Here is a 26,902-nt window from a genome sequence, read left to right as displayed (position 1 = left end):
GAAGATGTCTATGAGCTTCGGCGACCGCGTTGTCGTCTTCTCCTTGGTGATTCTCGTCTTTTTCGGGACGAGCGACTTGAATGACTTGACGTTGTGGCAGCAGCTGGATGCCTCTTTGTACTCGAATGTCCTCGAAGTGTCTGTGAGCTTCAGAAATGGCGTCACGAATTTGTTCTGACCGGTCTTGATTTTCTACGGCACGATTTCTTGTAGCTCTGGTTTGCTGTTGCCGTTCAAGTCTTTGTTTTAGGTGCCTTTCTTCGTGCTGGGCTGCCCGAATTGCCCGGCTGAACGGGCTGTTTTGTCGGCGTGGCAGTTTTGGAGATGGAAGGGACGCAACGGAATGGTGGGAGGGATTCAATAAACGTAAACAAATGGGACGAAATGACAAAAAAATTAAACTGGAGCACAACTTTACCCTAGCGTGTTGTTGGACAATCAAAGGGGAAAAACGCGAAAGGATTGACGTTGCGACCCAAATTTTAAATGCAATGAGATGGACAGAGAAAGAGAAACCAAAAATTGATGAAAACAAAAATATTTAATGCCATCGGAAACTTTCCACGTGGGTTTAGATTGGGCGGAAGAGTAAATTTTCAGATAGCTAACTTTGGTATTTTGTCGGATGGGACCGATTTTAAGAGATAACTACCTGGGGATGGTGACGCCGAACGCGTTACGGACAATGTCAACCACGTGCTTTACTAATCAGCCAAGGGAAACGAAATAGATTTTTCCCGAGATTGTACTGGATGCACCGTAATGTACACCGAAGTTTTGAGTTTTTTTTTTTTAAGGTTACAGAGTTCGAATGCAAGGTCGATGCACCAAAATGTCCGGCACTTAATTTACCGGCGAATTTAGGACAAGGGAGATTTAAACTGTGTTTTAATTTTGTATTTGCCGTTTCACTAATCTTCACTGCAGTTGCCAAGTGCGGTGGCTTTCCGCGAAGCGTGCAAAAACTCGACTGCCCAAAAGGCAAAAAATAGGCACCAAGCAAGAAAGGGAAAGATGGGCTGAGCAAGGCAAAGTAAGGGGAAGCCCGTTCTTGATTACAGGTGTTATTAGTTGGAGTCGTTCCCCACAATACTTGTATTCAATGTGAATACACTGTTATACCATGAGTTTTTACTTCTATATGTAAACTGCATGGAATATACTTGTATTCAATGTGAATACACTGTTATACCATGAGTTTTTACTTCTATATGTAAACTGTATCAAATATACTTGTATTCAATGTGAATACACTGTTATACCATGAGTTTTTACTTGTATATGTAAACTGTATCAAATATACTTGTATTCAATGTGAATACACTGTTATACCATGAGTTTTTAGTTCTATATGTAAACAGCATCAAATATACTTGTATTCAATGTGAATACACTGTTATACCATGAGTTTTTACTTCTATATGTAAACTGCATGGAATATACTTGTATTCAATGTGAATACAATGTTATACCATGAGTTTTTACTTCTATATGTAAACAGCATCAAATATACTTGTATTCAATGTGAATACACTGTTATACCATGAGTTTTACTTCTATATGTAAACAGCATCAAATATACTTGTATTCAATGTGAATACACTGTTATACCATGAGTTTTTACTTCTATATGTAAACAGCTTCAAATATACTTGTATTCAATGTGAATACAATGTTATACCATGAGTTTTTACTTCTATATGTAAACTGCATGGAATATACTTGTATTCAATGTGAATACACAGTTATACCATGAGTTTTTACTTCTATATGTAAACTGCATGGAATATACTTGTATTCAATATGAATACACTGTTATACCATGAGTTTTTACTTCTATATGTAAACAGCATCAAATATACTTGTATTCAATGGGAATACACTGTTATACCATGAGTTTTTACTTCTATGTGTAAACTGCATGGAATATACTTGTATTCAATGTGAATACACTGTTATACCATGAGGTTTTACTTCTATATGTAAACAGCATCAAATATACTTGTATTCAATGTAATACACTGTTATATCATGAGTTTTTACTTCTATATGTAAACTGCATCAAATATACTTGTATTCAATGTGAATACACTGTTATACCATGAGTTTTTACTTCTATATGTAAACTGCTTGGAATATACTTGTATTCAATGTGAATCCACTGTTATACCATGAGTTTTTACTTCTATATGTAAACAGCATCAAATATACTTGTATTCAATGTGAATACACTGTTATACCATGATTTTTTACTTCTATATGTAAACAGCATCAAATATACTTGTATTCAATGTGAATACACTGTTATACCATGAGGTTTTACTTCTATATGTAAACTGCAAGGAATATACTTGTATTCAATTTGAATACACTGTTATACCATGAGTTTTTACTTCTATATGTAAACTGTATCAAATATACTTGTATTCAATGTGAATACACTGTTATACTATGAGTTTCTACTTCTATATGTAAACAGCATCAAATATACTTGTATTCAATGTGAATACACTGTTATACCATGAGTTTTTACTTCTATATGTAAACTGCATGGAATATACTTGTATTCAATGTGAATACACTGTTATACCATGAGTTTTTACTTCTAGATGTAAACTGCATGGAATATACTTGTATTCAATGTGAATACACTGTTATACCATGAGTTTTTACTTCTATATGTAAACTACATGGAATAAACTTGTATTCAATGTGAATACACTGTTATACCATGAGTTTTTACTTCTAGATGTAAACAGCATCAAATATACTTGTATTCAATATAAATACACTGTTATACCATGAGTTTTAACTTCTAAATGTAAACTGCATGGAATATACTTGTATACAATGTGAATACACTGTTATACCATGAGTTTTTACTTCTATATGTAAACTGCATGGAATATACTTGTATTCAGTGATAATACACTGTTATACCATGAGTTTTTACTTCTAAATGTAAACTGCATGGAATATACTTGTATACAATGTGAATACACTGTTATACCATGAGTTTTTACTTCTAGATGTAAAAGGCATCAAATATACTTGTATTCAATATAAATACACTGTTATACCATGAGTTTTAACTTCTAAATGTAAACTGCATGGAATATACTTGTATACAATGTGAATACACTGTTATACCATGAGTTTTTACTTCTATATGTAAACTGCATGGAATATACTTGTATTCAGTGATAATACACTGTTATACCATGAGTTTTTACTTCTATATGTAAACTGCATGGAATGTACTTGTATTCAATGTGAATACACTGTTATACCATGAGTTTTTACTTCTATTTGTAAACTGCATGAAATATACTTGTATTCAATGTGAATACACTGTTATACCATGAGTTTTTACTTCTATATGTAAACTACATGGAATAAACTTGTATTCAATGTGAATACACTGTTATACCATGAGTTTTTACTTCTAGATGTAAACAGCATCAAATATACTTGTATTCAATGTGAATACACTGTTATATCATGAGTTTTTACTTCTATATGTAAACAGCATCAAATATACTTGTATTCAATGTGAATACACTGTTATACCATGAGTTTTTACTTCTATATGTAAACAGCTTCAAATATACTTGTATTCAATGTGAATACAATGTTATACCATGAGTTTTTACTTCTATATGTAAACTGCATGGAATATACTTGTATTCAATGTGAATACACTGTTATACCATGAGTTTTTACTTCTATATGTAAACTGCATGGAATATACTTGTATTCAATGTGAATACACTGTTATACCATGAGTGTTTACTTCTACATGTAAACTGCATGGAATATACTTGTTTTCAATGTGAATACACTGTTATACCATGAGTTTTTACTTCTATATGTAAACTGCATGGAATATACTTGTATTCAATGTGAATACACTGTTATAACGTGAGTTTTTACTTCTATATGTAAATTGCATGAAATATACTTGTATTCAATGTGAATACACTGTTATATTATGAGTTTTTACTTCTTTATGTAAACTGCATGGAATATACTTGTATTCAATGTGAATACACAGTTATACCATGAGTTTTTACTTCTATATGTAAACTGCATGGAATATACTTGTATTCAAAATGAATACACTGTTATACCATGAGTTTTTACTTCTATTTGTAAACAGCATCAAATATACTTGTATTCAATGTGAATACACTGTTATACCATGAGTTTTTACTTCTATATGTAAACAGCATCAAATATACTTGTATTCAATGTGAATACACTGTTATACCATGAGTTTTTACTTCTATATGTAAACTGCATGGAATATACTTGTATTCAATGTGAATACACTGTTATACCATGAGTTTTTACTTCTATATGTAAACAGCATCAAATATACTTGTATTCAATGTGAATACACTGTTATACCATGAGTTTTTACTTCTATATGTAAACTGCATGGAATATACTTGTATTCAATGTAAATAGACTGTTATATCATGAGTTTTTACTTCTATATGTAAACAGCATCAAATATACTTGTATTCAATGTGAATACACTGTTATACCATGAGTTTTTACTTCTATATGTAAACAGCATCAAATATACTTGTATTCAATGTGAATACACTCTTATATTATGAGTTTTTACTTCTTTATGTAAACTGCATTGAATATACTTGTATTCAATGTGAATACACTGTTATACCATGAGTTTTTACTTCTATATGTAAACTGCATGGAATATACTTGTATTCAATGTGAATACACTGTTATACCATGAGTTTTTACTTTTATATGTAAACAGCATCAAATATACTTGTATTCAATGTGAATACACTGTTATACCATGAGTTTTTACTTCTATATGTAAACAGCATCAAATATACTTGTATTCAATGTGAATACACTGTTATACCATGAGTTTTTACTTCTATATGTAAACTGCATTGAATATACTTGTATTCAATGTGAATACACTGTTATACCATGAGTTTTTACTTCTATATGTAAACAGCATCAAATATACTTGTATTCAATGTGAATACACTGTTATACCATGAGTTTTTACTTCTATATGTAAACTGCATGGAATATACTTGTATTCAATGTGAATACACTGTTATACCATGAGTTTTTACTTCTATATGTAAACTGTATCAAATATACTTGTATTCAATGTGAATACACTGTTATACCATGAGTTTTTACTTCTATATGTAAACTGTATCAAATATACTTGTATTCAATGTGAATACACTGTTATACCATGAGTTTTTACTTCTATATGTAAACAGCATCAAATATACTTGTATTCAATGTGAATACACTGTTATACCATGAGTTTTTACTTCTATATGTAAACAGCATCAAATATACTTGTATTCAATGTGAATACACTGTTATATTATGAGTTTTTACTTCTTTATGTAAACTGCATGGAATATACTTGTATTCAATGTGAATACACTGTTATACCATGAGTTTTTACTTCTATATGTAAACTGCATGGAATATACTTGTATTCAATGTGAATACACTGTTATACCATGAGTTTTTACTTCTATATGTAAACAGCATCAAATATACTTGTATTCAATGTGAATACACTGTTATACCATGAGTTTTTACTTCTATATGTAAACAGCATCAAATATACTTGTATTCAATGTGAATACACTGTTATACCATGAGTTTTTACTTCTATATGTAAACTGCATTGAATATACTTGTATTCAATGTGAATACACTGTTATACCATGAGTTTTTACTTCTATATGTAAACAGCATCAAATATACTTGTATTCAATGTGAATACACTGTTATACCATGAGTTTTTTCTTCTATATGTAAACTGCATGGAATATACTTGTATTCAATGTGAATACACTGTTATACCATGAGTTTTTACTTCTATATGTAAACTGCATGGAATATACTTGTATTCAATGTGAATACACTGTTATACCATGAGTTTTTACTTCTATATGTAAACTGCATCAAATATACTTGTATTCAATGTGAATACACTGTTATACCATGAGTTTTTACTTCTATATGTAAACTGTATCAAATATACTTGTATTCAATGTGAATACACTGTTATACCATGGTGTTTTTACTTCTATATGTAAACAGCATCAAATATACTTGTATTCAATGTGAATACACTGTTATACCATGAGTTTTTACTTCTATATGTAAACTGCATGGAATATACTTGTATTCAATGTGAATACACTGTTATACCATGAGTTTTTACTTCTATATGTAAACAGCATCAAATATACTTGTATTCAATGTGAATACACTGTTATACCATGAGTTTTTACTTCTATATGTAAACTGCATGGAATATACTTGTATTCAATGTGAATACACTGTTATACCATGAGTTTTTACTTCTATATGTAAACAGCATCAAATATACTTGTATTCAATGTGAATACACTGTTATACCATGAGTTTTTACTTCTATATGTAAACTGCATCAAATATACTTGTATTCAATGTGAATACACTGTTATACCATGAGTTTTTACTTCTATATGTAAACTGCATGGAATATACTTGTATTCAATGTGAATACACTGTTATACCATGAGTTTTTACTTCTATATGTAAACAGCATCAAATATACTTGTATTCAATGTGAATACACTGTTATACCATGAGTTTTTACTTCTATATGTAAACAGCATCAAATATACTTGTATTCAATGTGAATACACTGTTATACCATGAGTTTTTACTTCTATATGTAAACTGCATGGAATATACTTGTATTCAATGTGAATACACTGTTATACCATGAGTTTTTACTTCTATATGTAAACTGTATCAAATATACTTGTATTCAATGTGAATACACTGTTATACCATGAGTTTTTACTTCTATATGTAAACAGCATCAAATATACTTGTATTCAATGTGAATACACTGTTATACCATGAGTTTTTACTTCTATATGTAAACTGCATGGAATATACTTGTATTCAATGTGAATACACTGTTATACCATGAGTTTTTACTTCTATATGTAAACTGCATGGAATATACTTGTATTCAATGTGAATACACTGTTATACCATGAGTTTTTACTTCTATATGTAAACTACATGGAATATACTTGTATTCAATGTGAATACACTGTTATACCATGAGTTTTTACTTCTATATGTAAACAGCATCAAATATACTTGTATTCAATGTGAATACACTGTTATACCATGAGTTTTTACTTCTATATGTAAACTGCATGGAATATACTTGTATTCAATGTGAATACACTGTTATACCATGAGTTTTTACTTCTATATGTAAACTGCATGGAATATACTTGTATTCAATGTGAATACACTGTTATACCATGAGTTTTTACTTCTATATGTAAACTGCATGGAATATACTTGTATTCAATGTGAATACACTGTTATACCATGAGTTTTTACTTCTATTTGTAAACTGCATGAAATATACTTGTATTCAATGTGAATACACTGTTATACCATGAGTTTTTACTTCTATATGTAAACTGCATGGAATATACTTGTATTCAATGTGAATACACTGTTATACCATGAGTTTTTACTTCTATATGTAAACAGCATCAAATATACTTGTATTCAATGTGAATACACTGTTATACCATGAGTTTTTACTTCTATATGTAAACAGCATCAAATATACTTGTATTCAATGTGAATACACTGTTATACCATGAGTTTTTACTTCTATATGTAAACAGCATCAAATATACTTGTATTCAATGTGAATACACTGTTATACCATGAGTTTTTACTTCTATATGTAAACTGCATGGAATATACTTGTATTCAATGTGAATACACTGTTATACCATGAGTTTTTACTTCTATATGTAAACTGCATGGAATATACTTGTATTCAATGTGAATACACTGTTATACCATGAGTTTTTACTTCTATATGTAAACTGCATGGAATATACTTGTATTCAATGTGAATACACTGTTATACCATGAGTTTTTACTTCTATATGTAAACTGCATGGAATATACTTGTATTCAATGTGAATACACTGTTATACCATGAGTTTTTACTTCTATATGTAAACTGCATGAAATATACTTGTATTCAATGTGAATACACTGTTATACCATGAGTTTTACTTACTTCATATGTAAACTGCATGGAATATACTTGTATTCAATGTGAATACACTGTTATACCATGAGTTTTTACTTCTATATGTAAACTGCATGGAATATACTTGTATTCAATGTGAATACACTGTTATACCATGAGTTTTTACTTCTATATGTAAACAGCATCAAATATACTTGTATTCAATGTGAATACACTGTTATACCATGAGTTTTTACTTCTATATGTAAACAGCATCAAATATACTTGTATTCAATGTGAATACACTGTTATACCATGAGTTTTTACTTCTATATGTAAACTGCATGGAATATACTTGTATTCAATGTGAATACACTGTTATACCATGAGTTTTTACTTCTATATGTAAACAGCATCAAATATACTTGTATTCAATGTGAATACACTGTTATACCATGAGTTTTTACTTCTATATGTAAACTGCATGGAAATATACTTGTATTCAATGTAAATAGACTGTTATACCATGAGTTTTTACTTCTATATGTAAACAGCATCAAATATACTTGTATTCAATGTGAATACACTGTTATACCATGAGTTTTTACTTCTATATGTAAACTGCATGGAATATACTTGTATTCAATGTGAATACACTGTTATACCATGAGTTTTTACTTCTATATGTAAACTGCATCAAATATACTTGTATTCAATGTGAATACACTGTTATACCATGAGTTTTTACTTCTATATGTAAACAGCATCAAATATACTTGTATTCAATGTGAATACACTGTTATACCATGAGTTTTTACTTCTTTATGTAAACTGCATGGAATATACTTGTATTCAATGTGAATACACTGTTATACCATGAGTTTTTACTTCTATATGTAAACAGCATCGAAATATACTTGTATTCAATGTGAATACACTGTTATACCATGAGTTTTTACTTCTATATGTAAACAGCATCAAATATACTTGTATTCAATGTGAATACACTGTTATACCATGAGTTTTTACTTCTATATGTAAACTGCATGGAATATACTTGTATTCAATGTGAATACACTGTTATACCATGAGTTTTTACTTCTATATGTAAACTGCATGGAATATACTTGTATTCAATGTGAATACACTGTTATACCATGAGTTTTTACTTCTATATGTAAACTGCATGGAATATACTTGTATTCAATGTGAATACACTGTTATACCATGAGTTTTTACTTCTATATGTAAACTGCATGGAATATACTTGTATTCAATGTGAATACACTGTTATACCATGAGTTTTTACTTCTATATGTAAACTGCATGAAATATACTTGTATTCAATGTGAATACACTGTTATACCATGAGTTTTTACTTCTATATGTAAACTGCATGGAATATACTTGTATTCAATGTGAATACACTGTTATACCATGAGTTTTTACTTCTATATGTAAACTGCATGGAATATACTTGTATTCAATGTGAATACACTGTTATACCATGAGTTTTTACTTCTATATGTAAACAGCATCAAATATACTTGTATTCAATGTGAATACACTGTTATACCATGAGTTTTTACTTCTATATGTAAACAGCATCAAATATACTTGTATTCAATGTGAATACACTGTTATACCATGAGTTTTTACTTCTATATGTAAACTGCATGGAATATACTTGTATTCAATGTGAATACACTGTTATACCATGAGTTTTTACTTCTATATGTAAACAGCATCAAATATACTTGTATTCAATGTGAATACACTGTTATACCATGAGTTTTTACTTCTATATGTAAACAGCATCAAATATACTTGTATTCAATGTGAATACACTGTTATACCATGAGTTTTTACTTCTATATGTAAACTGCATGGAATATACTTGTATTCAATGTGAATACACTGTTATACCATGAGTTTTTACTTCTATATGTAAACTGCATGGAATATACTTGTATTCAATGTGAATACACTGTTATACCATGAGTTTTTACTTCTATATGTAAACTGCATGGAATATACTTGTATTCAATGTGAATACACTGTTATACCATGAGTTTTTACTTCTATATGTAAACTGCATGGAATATACTTGTATTCAATGTGAATACACTGTTATACCATGAGTTTTTACTTCTATATGTAAACAGCATCAAATATACTTGTATTCAATGTGAATACACTGTTATACCATGAGTTTTTACTTCTATATGTAAACAGCATCAAATATACTTGTATTCAATGTGAATACACTGTTATACCATGAGTTTTTACTTCTATATGTAAACTGCATGGAATATACTTGTATTCAATGTGAATACACTGTTATACCATGAGTTTTTACTTCTATATGTAAACAGCATCAAATATACTTGTATTCAATGTGAATACACTGTTATACCATGAGTTTTTACTTCTATATGTAAACTGCATCAAATATACTTGTATTCAATGTGAATACACTGTTATACCATGAGTTTTTACTTCTATATGTAAACTGCATGGAATATACTTGTATTCAATGTGAATACACTGTTATACCATGAGTTTTTACTTCTATATGTAAACAGCATCAAATATACTTGTATTCAATGTGAATACACTGTTATACCATGAGTTTTTACTTCCTATATGTAAACTGCATGGAATATACTTGTATTCAATGTAAATAGACTGTTATACCATGAGTTTTTACTTCTATATGTAAACAGCATCAAATATACTTGTATTCAATGTGAATACACTGTTATACCATGAGTTTTTACTTCTATATGTAAACTGCATGGAATATACTTGTATTCAATGTGAATACACTGTTATACCATGAGTTTTTACTTCTATATGTAAACTGCATCAAATATACTTGTATTCAATGTGAATACACTGTTATACCATGAGTTTTTACTTCTATATGTAAACAGCATCAAATATACTTGTATTCAATGTGAATACACTGTTATACTATGAGTTTTTACTTCTTTATGTAAACTGCATGGAATATACTTGTATTCAATGTGAATACACTGTTATACCATGAGTTTTTACTTCTATATGTAAACTGCATGGAATATACTTGTATTCAATGTGAATACACTGTTATACCATGAGTTTTTACTTCTATATGTAAACAGCATCAAATATACTTGTATTCAATGTGAATACACTGTTATACCATGAGTTTTTACTCTCTATATGTAAACAGCATCAAATATACTTGTATTCAATGTGAATACACTGTTATACCATGAGTTTTTACTTCTATATGTAAACTGCATGGAATATACTTGTATTCAATGTGAATACACTGTTATACCATGAGTTTTTACTTCTATATGTAAACAGCATCAAATATACTTGTATTCAATGTGAATACACTGTTATACCATGAGTTTTTACTTCTATATGTAAACTGCATGGAATATACTTGTATTCAATGTGAATACACTGTTATACCATGAGTTTTTACTTCTATATGTAAACAGCATCAAATATACTTGTATTCAATGTGAATACACTGTTATACCATGAGTTTTTACTTCTATATGTAAACAGCATCAAATATACTTGTATTCAATGTGAATACACTGTTATACCATGAGTTTTTACTTCTATATGTAAACAGCATCAAATATACTTGTATTCAATGTGAATACACTGTTATACCATGAGTTTTTACTTTATATATGTAAACTGCATGGAATATACTTGTATTCAATGTGAATACACTGTTATACCATGAGTTTTTACTTCTATATGTAAACTGCATGGAATATACTTGTATTCAATGTGAATACACTGTTATACCATGAGTTTTTACTTCTATATGTAAACTGCATCGAAATATACTTGTATTCAATGTGAATACACTGTTATACCATGAGTTTTTACTTCTATATGTAAACTGCATGGAATATACTTGTATTCAATGTGAATACACTGTTATACCATGAGTTTTTACTTCTATATGTAAACAGCATCAAATATACTTGTATTCAATGTGAATACACTGTTATACCATGAGTTTTTACTTCTATATGTAAACAGCATCAAATATACTTGTATTCAATGTGAATACACTGTTATACCATGAGTTTTTACTTCTATATGTAAACAGCATCAAATATACTTGTATTCAATGTGAATACACTGTTATACCATGAGTTTTTACTTCTATATGTAAACTGCATGGAATATACTTGTATTCAATGTGAATACACTGTTATACCATGAGTTTTTACTTCTATATGTAAACAGCATCAAATATACTTGTATTCAATGTGAATACACTGTTATACCATGAGTTTTTACTTCTATATGTAAACAGCATCAAATATACTTGTATTCAATGTGAATACACTGTTATACCATGAGTTTTTACTTCTATATGTAAACTGCATGGAATATACTTGTATTCAATGTGAATACACTGTTATACCATGAGTTTTTACTTCTATATGTAAACTGCATGGAATATACTTGTATTCAATGTGAATACACTGTTATACCATGAGTTTTTACTTCTATATGTAAACTGCATGGAATATACTTGTATTCAATGTGAATACACTGTTATACCATGAGTTTTTACTTCTATATGTAAACTGCATGGAATATACTTGTATTCAATGTGAATACACTGTTATACCATGAGTTTTTACTTCTATATGTAAACAGCATCAAATATACTTGTATTCAATGTGAATACACTGTTATACCATGAGTTTTTACTTCTATATGTAAACAGCATCAAATATACTTGTATTCAATGTGAATACACTGTTATACCATGAGTTTTTACTTCTATATGTAAACTGCATGGAATATACTTGTATTCAATGTGAATACACTGTTATACCATGAGTTTTTACTTCTATATGTAAACAGCATCAAATATACTTGTATTCAATGTGAATACACTGTTATACCATGAGTTTTTACTTCTATATGTAAACTGCATCAAATATACTTGTATTCAATGTGAATACACTGTTATACCATGAGTTTTTACTTCTATATGTAAACTGCATGGAATATACTTGTATTCAATGTGAATACACTGTTATACCATGAGTTTTTACTTCTATATGTAAACAGCATCAAATATACTTGTATTCAATGTGAATACACTGTTATACCATGAGTTTTTACTTCTATATGTAAACAGCATCAAATATACTTGTATTCAATGTGAATACACTGTTATACCATGAGTTTTTACTTCTATATGTAAACTGCATGGAATATACTTGTATTCAATGTGAATACACTGTTATACCATGAGTTTTTACTTCTATATGTAAACTGCATCAAATATACTTGTATTCAATGTGAATACACTGTTATACTATGAGTTTCTACTTCTATATGTAAACAGCATCAAATATACTTGTATTCAATGTGAATACACTGTTATACCATGAGTTTTTACTTCTATATGTAAACTGCATGGAATATACTTGTATTCAATGTGAATACACTGTTATACCATGAGTTTTTACTTCTATATGTAAACTGCATGGAATATACTTGTATTCAATGTGAATACACTGTTATACCATGAGTTTTTACTTCTATATGTAAACTGCATGAAATATACTTGTATTCAATGTGAATACACTGTTATACCATGAGTTTTTACTTCTATATGTAAACTGTATGGAATATACTTGTATTCAATGTGAATACACTGTTATACCATGAGTTTTTACTTCTATATGTAAACAGCATCAAATATACTTGTATTCAATGTGAATACACTGTTATACCATGAGTTTTAACTTCTATATGTAAACTGCATGGAATATACTTGTATTCAATGTGAATACACTGTTATACCATGAGTTTTTACTTCTATATGTAAACTGCATGGAATATACTTGTATTCAATGTGAATACACTGTTATAACATGAGTTTTTACTTCTATATGTAAACTGCATGGAATATACTTGTATTCAATGTGAATACACTGTTATACCATGAGTTTTTACTTCTATATGTAAACAGCATCAAATATACTTGTATTCAATGTGAATACACTGTTATACCATGAGTTTTTACTTCTATATGTAAACAGCATCAAATATACTTGTATTCAATGTGAATACACTGTTATACCATGAGTTTTTACTTCTATATGTAAACTGCATGGAATATACTTGTATTCAATGTGAATACACTGTTATACCATGAGTTTTTACTTCTATATGTAAACTGCATGGAATATACTTGTATTCAATGTGAATACACTGTTATACCATGAGTTTTTACTTCTATATGTAAACTGCATGGAATATACTTGTATTCAATGTGAATACACTGTTATACCATGAGTTTTTACTTCTATATGTAAACTGCATGGAATATACTTGTATTCAATGTGAATACACTGTTATACCATGAGTTTTTACTTCTATATGTAAACAGCATCAAATATACTTGTATTCAATGTGAATACACTGTTATACCATGAGTTTTTACTTCTATATGTAAACTGCATCAAATATACTTGTATTCAATGTGAATACACTGTTATACCATGAGTTTTTACTTCTATATGTAAACAGCATCAAATATACTTGTATTCAATGTGAATACACTGTTATAACAATGAGTTTTTACTTCTATATGTAAACAGCATCAAATATACTTGTATTCAATGTGAATACACTGTTATACCATGAGTTTTTACTTCTATATGTAAACTGCATGGAATATACTTGTATTCAATGTGAATACACTGTTATACCATGAGTTTTTACTTCTATATGTAAACAGCATCAAATATACTTGTATTCAATGTGAATACACTGTTATACCATGAGTTTTTACTTCTATATGTAAACAGCATCAAATATACTTGTATTCAATGTGAATACACTGTTATACCATGAGTTTTTACTTCTATATGTAAACTGCATGGAATATACTTGTATTCAATGTGAATACACTGTTATACCATGAGTTTTTACTTCTATATGTAAACTGCATGGAATATACTTGTATTCAATGTGAATACACTGTTATACCATGAGTTTTTACTTCGATATGTAAACTGTATCAAATATACTTGTATTCAATGTGAATACACTGTTATACCATGAGTTTTTACGTCTATATGTAAACTGCATCAAATATACTTGTATTCAATGTGAATACACTGTTATACCATGAGTTTTTACTTCTATATGTAAACAGCATCAAATATACTTGTATTCAATGTGAATACACTGTTATACCATGAGTTTTTACTTCTATATGTAAACAGCATCAAATATACTTGTATTCAATGTGAATACACTGTTATACCATGAGTTTTTACTTCTATATGTAAACTGCATGGAATATACTTGTATTCAATGTGAATACACTGTTATACCATGAGTTTTTACTTCTATATGTAAACTGCATGGAATATACTTGTATTCAATGTGAATACACTGTTATACCATGAGTTTTTACTTCTATATGTAAACTGTATCAAATATACTTGTATTTAATGTGAATACACTGTTATACCATGAGTTTTTACTTCTATATGTAAACTGCATCAAATATACTTGTATTCAATGTGAATACACTGTTATACCATGAGTTTTTACTTCTATATGTAAACTGCATGGAATATACTTGTATTCAATGTGAATACACTGTTATACCATGAGTTTTTACTTCTATATGTAAACTGCATCAAATATACTTGTATTCAATGTGAATACACTGTTATACCATGAGTTTTTACTTCTATATGTAAACTGCATGGAATATACTTGTATTCAATGTGAATACACTGTTATACCATGAGTTTTTACTTCTATATGTAAACTGCATGGAATATACTTGTATTCAATGTGAATACACTGTTATACCATGAGTTTTTACTTCTATATGTAAACTGTATCAAATATACTTGTATTTAATGTGAATACACTGTTATACCATGAGTTTTTACTTCTATATGTAAACTGCATCAAATATACTTGTATTCAATGTGAATACACTGTTATACCATGAGTTTTTACTTCTATATGTAAACTGCATGGAATATACTTGTATTCAATGTGAATACACTGTTATACCATGAGTTTTTACTTCTATATGTAAACTGCATCAAATATACTTGTATTCAATGTGAATAAACTGTTATACCATGAGTTTTTACTTCTATATGTAAACTGCATGGAATATACTTGTATTCAATGTGAATACACTGTTATACCATGAGTTTTTACTTCTATATGTAAACTGCATGGAATATACTTGTATTCAATGTGAATACACTGTTATACCATGAGTTTTTATTTCTATATGTAAACTGTATCAAATATACTTGTATTCAATGTGAATACACTGTTATACCATGAGTTTTTACTTCTATATGTAAACAGCATCAAATATACTTGTATTCAATGTGAATACACTGTTATACCATGAGTTTTTACTTCTATATGTAAACAGCATCAAATATACTTGTATTCAATGTGAATACACTGTTATACCATGAGTTTTTACTTCTATATGTAAACTGCATGGAATATACTTGTATTCAATGTGAATACACTGTTATACCATGAGTTTTTACTTCTATATGTAAACTGCATGGAATATACTTGTATTCAATGTGAATAAACTGTTATACCATGAGTTTTTACTTCTATATGTAAACTGTATCAAATATACTTGTATTCAATGTGAATACACTGTTATACCATGAGTTTTTACTTCTATATGTAAACTGTATCAAATATACTTGTATTCAATGTGAATACACTGTTATACCATGAGTTTTTACTTCTATATGTAAACAGCATCAAATATACTTGTATTCAATGTGAATACACTGTTATACCATGAGTTTTTACTTCTATATGTAAACTGCATGGAATATACTTGTATTCAATGTGAATACAATGTTATACCATGAGTTTTTACTTCTATATGTAAACAGCATCAAATATACTTGTATTCAATGTGAATACACTGTTATACCATGAGTTTTTACTTCTATATGTAAACAGCATCAAATATACTTGTATTCAATGTGAATACACTGTTATACCATGAGTTTTTACTTCTATATGTAAACAGCTTCAAATATACTTGTATTCAATGTGAATACAATGTTATACCATGAGTTTTTACTTTTATATGTAAACTGCATGGAATATACTTGTATTCAATGTGAATACACTGTTATACCATGAGTTTTTACTTCTATATGTAAACTGCATGGAATATACTTGTATTCAATGTGAATACACTGTTATACCATGAGTTTTTACTTCTATATGTAAACTGCATCAAATATACTTGTATTCATATGTGAATACACTGTTATACCAATGAGTTTTTACTTTAAATATATGTAAACTGCATGGAATATACTTGTATTCAATGTGAATACACTGTTATACCATGAGTTTTTACTTCTATATGTAAACAGCATCAAATATACTTGTATTCAATGTGAATACACTGTTATATCATGAGTTTTTACTTCTATATGTAAACAGCATCAAATATACTTGTATTCAATGTGAATACACTGTTATAAAATGAGTTTTTACTTCTATATGTAAACAGCATCAAATATACTTGTATTCAATGTGAATACACTGTTATACCATGAGGTTTTACTTCTATATGTAAACTGCAAGGAATATACTTGTATTCAATGTGAATACACTGTTATACCATGAGTTTTTACTTCTATATGTAAACAGCATCAAATATACTTGTATTCAATGTGAATACACTGTTATACCATGAGTTTTTACTTCTATATGTAAACTGCATCAAATATACTTGTATTCAATGTGAATACACTGTTATACCATGAGTTTTTACTTCTATATGTAAACTGCATGAAATATACTTGTATTCAATGTGAATACACTGTTATACCATGAGTTTTTACTTCTATATGTAAACAGCATCAAATATACTTGTATTCAATGTGAATACACTGTTATATCATGAGTTTTTACTTCTATATGTAAACAGCATCAACATATACTTGTATTCAATGTGAATACACTGTTATACCATGAGTTTTTACTTCTATATGTAAACAGCATCAAATATACTTGTATTCAATGTGAATACACTGTTATACCATGAGTTTTTACTTCTATATGTAAACTGCATCAAATATACTTGTATTCAATGTGAATACACTGTTATACCATGAGTTTTTACTTCTATATGTAAACTGCATGGAATATACTTGTATTCAATGTGAATACACTGTTATACCATGAGTTTTTACTTCTATATGTAAACAGCATCAAATATACTTGTATTCAATGTGAATACACTGTTATATCATGAGTTTTTTACTTCTATATGTAAACAGCATCACATATACTTGTATTCAATGTGAATACACTGTTATAACAATGAGTTTTTACTTCTATATGTAAACAGCATCAAATATACTTGTATTCAATGTGAATACACTGTTATACCATGAGTTTTTTACTTCTATATGTAAACTAAAATATACTATAATAATGTAAAACAGCATCAAATATACTTGTATTCAATGTGAATACACTGTTATACCATGAGTTTTTACTTCTATATGTAAACAGCTTCAAATATACTTGTATTCAATGTGAATACACTGTTATACCATGAGTTTTTACTTCTATATGTAAACTGCATGGAATATACTTGTATTCAATGTGAATACACTGTTATACCATGAGTTTTTACTTCTATATGTAAACTGCATCAGGAATATACTTGTATTCAATGTGAATACACTGTTATACCATGAGTGTTTACTTCTATATGTAAACTGCATCAAATATACTTGTATTCAATGTGAATACACTGTTATACCATGAGTTTTTACTTCTATATGTAAACTGCATGGAATATACTTGTATTCAATGTGAATACACTGTTATACCATGAGTTTTTACTTCTATATGTAAACTGCATTCAAATATACTTGTATTCAATGTGAATACACTGTTATACCATGAGTTTTTACTTCTATATGTAAACAGCATCAAATATACTTGTATTCAATGTGAATACACTGTTATAAAATGAGTTTTTACTTCTATATGTAAACAGCATCAAATATACTTGTATTCAATGTGAATACACTGTTATACCATGAGTTTTTACTTCTATATGTAAACTGCATCAGGAATATACTTGTATTCAATGTGAATACACTGTTATACCATGAGTTTTTACTTTTATATGTAAACAGCATCAAATATACTTGTATTCAATGTGAATACACTGTTATACCATGAGTTTTTACTTCTATATGTAAACTGCATCAAATATACTTGTATTCAATGTGAATACACTGTTATACCATGAGTTTTTACTTCTATATGTAAACTGCATGGAATATACTTGTATTCAATGTGAATACACTGTTATACCATGAGTTTTTACTTCTACTATGTAAACAGCATCAAATATACTTGTATTCAATGTGAATACACTGATTATACCAGAGTTTTACTTCTATATGTAAACAGCATCAAATATACTTGTATTCAATGTGAATACACTGTTATACCATGAGGTTTTACTTCTATATGTAAACTGCAAGGAATATACTTGTATTCAATGTGAATACACTGTTATACCATGAGTTTTTACTTCTATATGTAAACAGCATCAAATATACTTGTATTCAATGTGAATACACTGTTATACCATGAGTTTTTACTTCTATATGTAAACAGCATCAAATATACTTGTATTCAATGTGAATACACTGTTATACCATGAGTTTTTACTTCTATATGTAAACTGCATGGAATATACTTGTATTCAATGTGAATACACTGTTATACCATGAGTTTTTACTTCTATATGTAAACAGCATCAAATATACTTGTATTCAATGTGAAAAATAAACTGTTATACCATGAGTTTTTACTTCTATATGTAAACAGCATCAAATATACTTGTATTCAATGTGAATACACTGTTATACCATGAGTTTTTACTTCTATATGTAAACAGCATCAAATATACTTGTATTCAATGTGAATACACTGTTATACCATGAGTTTTTACTTCTATATGTAAACTGTATCAAATATACTTGTATTCAATGTGAATACACTGTTATACCATGAGTTTTTACTTCTATATGTAAACTGCATGGAATATACTTGTATTCAATGTGAATACACTGTTATACCATGAGTTTTTACTTCTATATGTAAACAGCATCAAATATACTTGTATTCAATGTGAATACACTGTTATACCATGAGTTTTTACTTCTATATGTAAACTGCATTGAATATACTTGTATTCAATGTGAATACACTGTTATACCATGAGTTTTTACTTCTATATATAAACAGCATCAAATATACTTGTATTCAATGTGAATACACTGTTATATCATTAGTTTTTACTTCTTTATGTAAACTGCATCAAATATACTTGTATTCAATGTGAATACACTGTTATACCATGAGTTTTTACTTCTATATGTAAACAGCATCAAATATACTTGTATTCAATGTGAATACACTGTTATACCATGAGTTTTTACTTCTATATGTAAACTGCATGGAATATACTTGTATTCAATGTGAATACACTGTTATAGCATGAGTTTTTACTTCTATATGTAAACTGCATGGAATATACTTGTATTCAATGTGAATACACTGTTATACCATGAGTTTTTATTTCTATATGTAAACTGTATCAAATATACTTGTATTCAATGTGAATACACTGTTATACCATGAGTTTTTACTTCTATATGTAAACAGCATCAAATATACTTGTATTCAATGTGAATACACTGTTATACCATGAGTTTTTACTTCTATATGTAAACAGCATCAAATATACTTGTATTAAATGTGAATACACTGTTATACCATGACTTTTTACTTCTATATGTAAACTGCATGGAATATACTTGTATTCAATGTTAATACACTGTTATACCATGAGTTTTTACTTCTATATGTAAACTGTATCAAATATACTTGTATTCAATGTGAATACACTGTTATACCATGAGTTTTTACTTCTATATGTAAACTGTATCAAATATACTTGTATTCAATGTGAATACACTGTTATACCATGAGTTTTTACTTCTATATGTAAACAGCATCAAATATACTTGTATTCAATGTGAATACACTGTTATACCATGAGTTTTTACTTCTATATGTAAACTGCATGGAATATACTTGTATTCAATGTGAATACAATGTTATACCATGAGTTTTTACTTCTATATGTAAACAGCATCAAATATACTTGTATTCAATTTGAATACACTCTTATATTATGAGTTTTTACTTCTTTATGTAAACTGAATGGAATATTCTTGTATTCAATGTGAATACACTGTTATACCATGAGTTTTTACTTCTATATGTAAACTGCATGGAATATACTTGTATTCAATGTGACTACACTGTTATACCATGAGTTTTTACTTCTATATGTAAACAGCATCAAATATACTTGTATTCAATGTGAATACACTGTTATACCATGAGTTTTTACTTCTATATGTAAGCAGCATCAAATATACTTGTATTCAATGTGAATACACTGTTATACCATGAGTTTTTACTTCTATATGTAAACTGCATTGAATATACTTGTATTCAATGTGAATACACTGTTATACCATGAGTTTTTACTTCTATATGTAAACAGCATCAAATATACTTGTATTCAATGTGAATACACTGTTATATCATGAGTTTTTACTTCTATATGTAAACTGCATCAAATATACTTGTATTCAATGTGAATACACTGTTATACCATGAGTTTTTACTTCAATATGTAAACAGCATCAAATATACTTGTATTCAATGTGAATACACTGTTATAAAATGAGTTTTTACTTCTATATGTAAACAGCATCAAATATACTTGTATTCAATGTGAATACACTGTTATACCATGAGTTTTTACTTCTATATGTAAACTGCAAGGAATATACTTGTATTCAATGTGAATACACTGTTATACCATGAGTTTTTACTTCTATATGTAAACAGCATCAAATATACTTGTATTCAATGTGAATACACTGTTATACCATGAGTTTTTACTTCTTTATGTAAACAGCATCAAATATACTTGTATTCAATGTGAATACACTGTTATACCATGAGTTTTTACTTCTATATGTAAACTGCATGGAATATACTTGTATTCAATGTGAATACACTGTTATACCATGAGTTTTTACTTCTATATGTAAACTGCATGGAATATACTTGTATTCAATGTGAATACACTGTTATACCATGAGTTTTTACTTCGATATGTAAACTGCATCAAATATACTTGTATTCAATGTGAATACACTGTTATACCATGAGTTTTTACTTCTATATGTAAACTGCATCAAATATACTTGTATTCAATGTGAATACACTGTTATACCATGAGTTTTTACTTCTATATGTAAACTGCATGGAATATACTTGTATTCAATGTGAATACACTGTTATACCATACCCAGCCGGCACAGGAGATAATGCGGAGGGCCACCAAGATCAATCCTTTTCATCTCAAGCCATAATAGGACAAAATAGGAAATGCACTAAATGTGATTTCCAGTTCAGCACCAAAGGGCTAGGAAGGGGCAACTATAAGGTATGCCCCAGCTGTCGAGAAACGGACCTAGCACTAGCAACAAGCTCGCAAGCAGCAGCCAAACAGCAAAAAAGAACCAGTGAAGAAATAGTGTCACCGTCAACACAGCAAGGGTCGTCAAAGAAAATTCACTCTCTCCCACCTCGAAAACTTACAGCCTGCGAGGTAATTGAAAATGCTCTCTTCATCATTGATGAAGTAGAGCTAAACGGCTTAAGTAAAGACGAACTCATAGCAAGAGCCATCTCTATAGCCAAGAATGCCAAAAAATGTCAGGGTCAACTCCACCAGACACAATTGCACCTAAAAGCAGTGAAGGAACAATTAAAAGAGCAACATAATCTCCTGAGAGAAGCGAAGATTGCGTTCGCGGACAAAATTCTTACCGCCCACAGTGAGAATAAGATCGGAGGCATCAAATCGTATGCCACCGTCACCAAAGGTTCAACAGAAAACCACAAGCATAGTCAGATAACTCTGGCCTGCAAAATAAACACTCCAAGTTCTGATAAAGATTTTAACCTGAACCTTATGGACAAACTACTGAGTTCGAAAACATCCGGCAACCCAATCCCATTGAAGGTCAGCAGAAAGGACGACAAGGGTTTCATAACATTCCAGAGTCAGCAAGATGCAGATAAAGCACTGAACATCATCAAAAATAGCGAAGAATGCAAAGCAGTCATGAACGACCCAAAAACCCAAGAAAAGCTCTATCCAGCCATCGGTCTCTTTGCCCCCATTGGTGATAGTGCGGAATTAAAAGAAGAAATTAACTTCAGAAACAGCTTCATCCGCGACACCCTAGTAAAGGTTATTCAAATTCACAAATGCAAAGAACCTGACCTAGGCCACGTCAAACTATTCTTTAGCTCAGCCGCTACAAGGGACGAGGCGCTACTCAGAAGTAAGATTCACACAAGCTATAAACCAATTAAAATTGTCCCGATTGACCCAAACAGAGAAGTAAGGAGATGCTACAAGTGCAACCGCTACGGTCACACCTCAACACGCTGTCCGGCACTGGCCCCAACCTGTGGCAAATGTGCATGCAACCATGACTCTAGATCTTGTACAGTGTCGACTTTCAAATGCCCAAACTGTACAAAAAACCATATGGCAGGCGACGCTAGTTGCCCAGAACAAATCAAGGCGGTCAAAAGGTTTTGTCAACTATTCAACCTCTAGATGAGTACAACTCCAACAACAACCAGTCAGCACCATAGCAAACCTACCAAAATTCTCCAGATTAATCTACGTCACTGCAAGGCTGCTTCCGCTCTACTACCGAAGACCATAGAAGACTATCAAGTCGATATAGCGATGATCCAAGAACCCTACGCCATAAAAAATATCCACGGTGTCGAACCAGCAAACGTCCCACCAGGTTTTTCCGCTTTTCACAATTTAAATGACAATCATCACTTTGGCTCCATGATTTTAGTCAAAAACAGCATCAAGGCAAGCATGGAAAAATGCTCGTCAAACGAGATAACCATCGTCAAAGTAAGCTCAAGTCCGTCAATGATCCTCCTAATCTGTGCCTACTGCCGTCCATCGTCTCTCACCATCTCATCCACCATCAAGAGTTATCTGCTGGCATATGAAGCGGATCTGAAGAAAGCCGTGATATGTCTGGATGCAAATGCTAAAAGTCCGGCCTGGAACTCACTAGTTCTTGACAAAAAGGGAAAAGAACTAGAGAACCTACTGTCTCGCTTCCACCTAAAGATAGCCAATGCCAAATTAGCTTCACTAAATTTCATTCCGGTGGGTACAGGGTTCGTAGACGTCACATTAGTTGGATGTGACTTAGAGCTGAATCACTGGTATTTTCTGCAAGACCACTCCTTATCCGATCATCCGTATATCCTTTTCGACCTTGCCAAAACTCTGCAATCACCTATTAGGCCGCGCAAATCAAAACTGCCAAGAGCAGACGACATCGACACCGGCCTCTTCAACAAAACCTTAGCAGATGAGCTAGCAGCTCTTGACAACCGTCATAAGGCCCTGTCAGCGAACAACATCGACAGTTACACCGAGTCCGTCACATCGATAATAATCTCCAGCGGCATTCGAAGCAAAAAAATAACTCAGAGACGCAGCCCCCGCTCCATGGCCCCATGGTGGACAGAAGAGCTCGAAATCTTGCGGAAACGCACCAGGAAAGCATACAAAAAATGGTCTCGCTCACGCCGGACGGACGACAGGCTGTCCTTCAGGAACGCCAAGGGAGTGTTCCAACACCGCATCCGCAAAGCGAAAAATGATTCCTTTAAAAAATTCATTGAGGAAATGAACGGGAACCCGAACAGCGCGTTCAAAGAACTAAAGAAAACGGTAAATCCATCCCAGCCTGCACAATCTCAAATGGAAATAAACGTTAACGGAATTCCTACAACAGACTCAGCTATAATACTAACCCGCTTCGCCGAACACTTCTTCCCCATTGAAGGAGTCTCAGACGAATCGCACCGTCAAACAGAACAGTCCGTCAAGAGCGCCTTGCAAGAGGCTGAAGCAGAGCCAACGTTGGCACCAACAATCACCCAAGGTGAGGTGCTAATAGCAGCCAAGTCTCTGAAAAAAAAGTCTGCTCCTGGATGGGATGAGCTTTCAACTGATGTACTTCTTCTAGCCCTACCAGTGCTAATGAACTATCTCCTTATTCTTTTCAACCTGTGTCTAATCCACGGGAAATTCCCAAACAGCTGGAAACAAGCAAGAGTTTGTATCATCCGGAAACCTGGCAAGTCCGACTACTCCGACGTGAATAGCTTCAGACCCATTAGCGTCCTACCAGCCATGAGCAAACTCTTCGAAAAAATCCTGCTCAATCGCCTCCAACAGCTTGCCTCAATAGGAAACTGGATTCATCCTAACCAGCACGGCTTCCAACCCAAGCGATCAACAGAATCCGCACTCCACTCCCTCGTTAGTGAAATTGAAAAAGGATTTGAGAAGAAGATGACTACGGCCTGCGCCATGATCGATATAAAGAGCGCTTTCGACACAGCATGGGCCCCCGCCATCCTATCAGCCTTGATCGCAAGGAAGTGCCCAATATTCCTCGTAAAAATCATCAGAGATTTTCTGACAAATCGGAAAGGTAAATTCCACCAACAAAAGAGTGTAGATCCATTTCCAATACCAACAGGATGCCCGCAAGGAAGCCTTCTCTCCCCCCTTTCTTATGGAACGTAATGATTGATGACATCTTGCGCCTTCCGTCCGACCATAACATGCCAGGCTTGGCTCTAGCATACGCCGATGATATATCGGCATCAGAACAGCACAAAGACTCGACAATTGCAGTAAGCTTACTGCAAACTCTAACTAACCGCATCAAATCTCAGCTAGAGAAACTCAAACTCAAAGTAAACGCAGCGAAAACCGTCCTCATCATCTTTAACCGAAAGCGGACGCCAGTGGAAAATCTCCGCCTAACAGTTGACGGCATCCAAATCCAACCAGTCAACCAGACGAAACTACTAGGCCTAACACTGGACGCGAAACTCAACTGGACGGCCCATCTGAACGAGAAAGAGCGCCAAGTTAGAAAAATCTTTTTCTCTCTCCGTTCATACACTGGAAAAACTTGGGGCCTCTCCGGCACCCGTCTGAGAGCATTGTACTCAGCCTTGGTGGAGCCGAGCCTTCTCTATTGCTGTTCTGTCTGGGCGTCCGTAATTAAGACCAAACAAGGTCGAAAGAAATTACGATCGATTGAGCGAAAATTCAACATTCTCATCTCGAGGTCGTTCCAAACGGCGGACACCGGAGCACCCTCCGTCCTAGCCGGAACCTTGCCGGCCGACTTAAGAGTTACGGAAATCACTCTGAGACGTCACCTCCTATCCAAACTGCAATTCTTTTCACCAAGCGCCCTACAATCCATCGCGACCCACACCCAGGCAGTCATCATCAATCTAGCTTCTTCTGATCCGCCGAGAAGTAGACGCCCGTCACACATAAAATACACAATAAGAAGCACGCTAGAACAAGCATGGAGGAGTGAGTGGAGAGATTCTCTTCAAGGCGACACAACTCGCTCGTTTTTCCCCTTCCCGACCTGTTTCATTCAGCTTAAAATCCACAACCTTCCACATCAAGTCATACAAATCCTAACGGGTCACAGTCTTTTAAATGCCCACCAATATCTT

General features: G+C 31.2%; 1 pseudogene; it reads left to right on the top strand.

Moving 5' to 3' along the window:
- The first annotated feature begins 4 nt into the window (after positions 1 to 4).
- On the top strand, positions 5 to 23,928 carry LOC123468415 (annotated as a pseudogene).
- Positions 23,929 to 26,902: the final 2,974 nt, after the last annotated feature.

Source organism: Daphnia magna, unplaced genomic scaffold (assembly GCF_020631705.1).
Source record: "Daphnia magna isolate NIES unplaced genomic scaffold, ASM2063170v1.1 Dm_contigs357, whole genome shotgun sequence".
NCBI classification, from domain to species: domain Eukaryota; kingdom Metazoa; phylum Arthropoda; class Branchiopoda; order Diplostraca; family Daphniidae; genus Daphnia; species Daphnia magna.
This window is presented reverse-complemented; position numbering and strand designations above follow the sequence as displayed.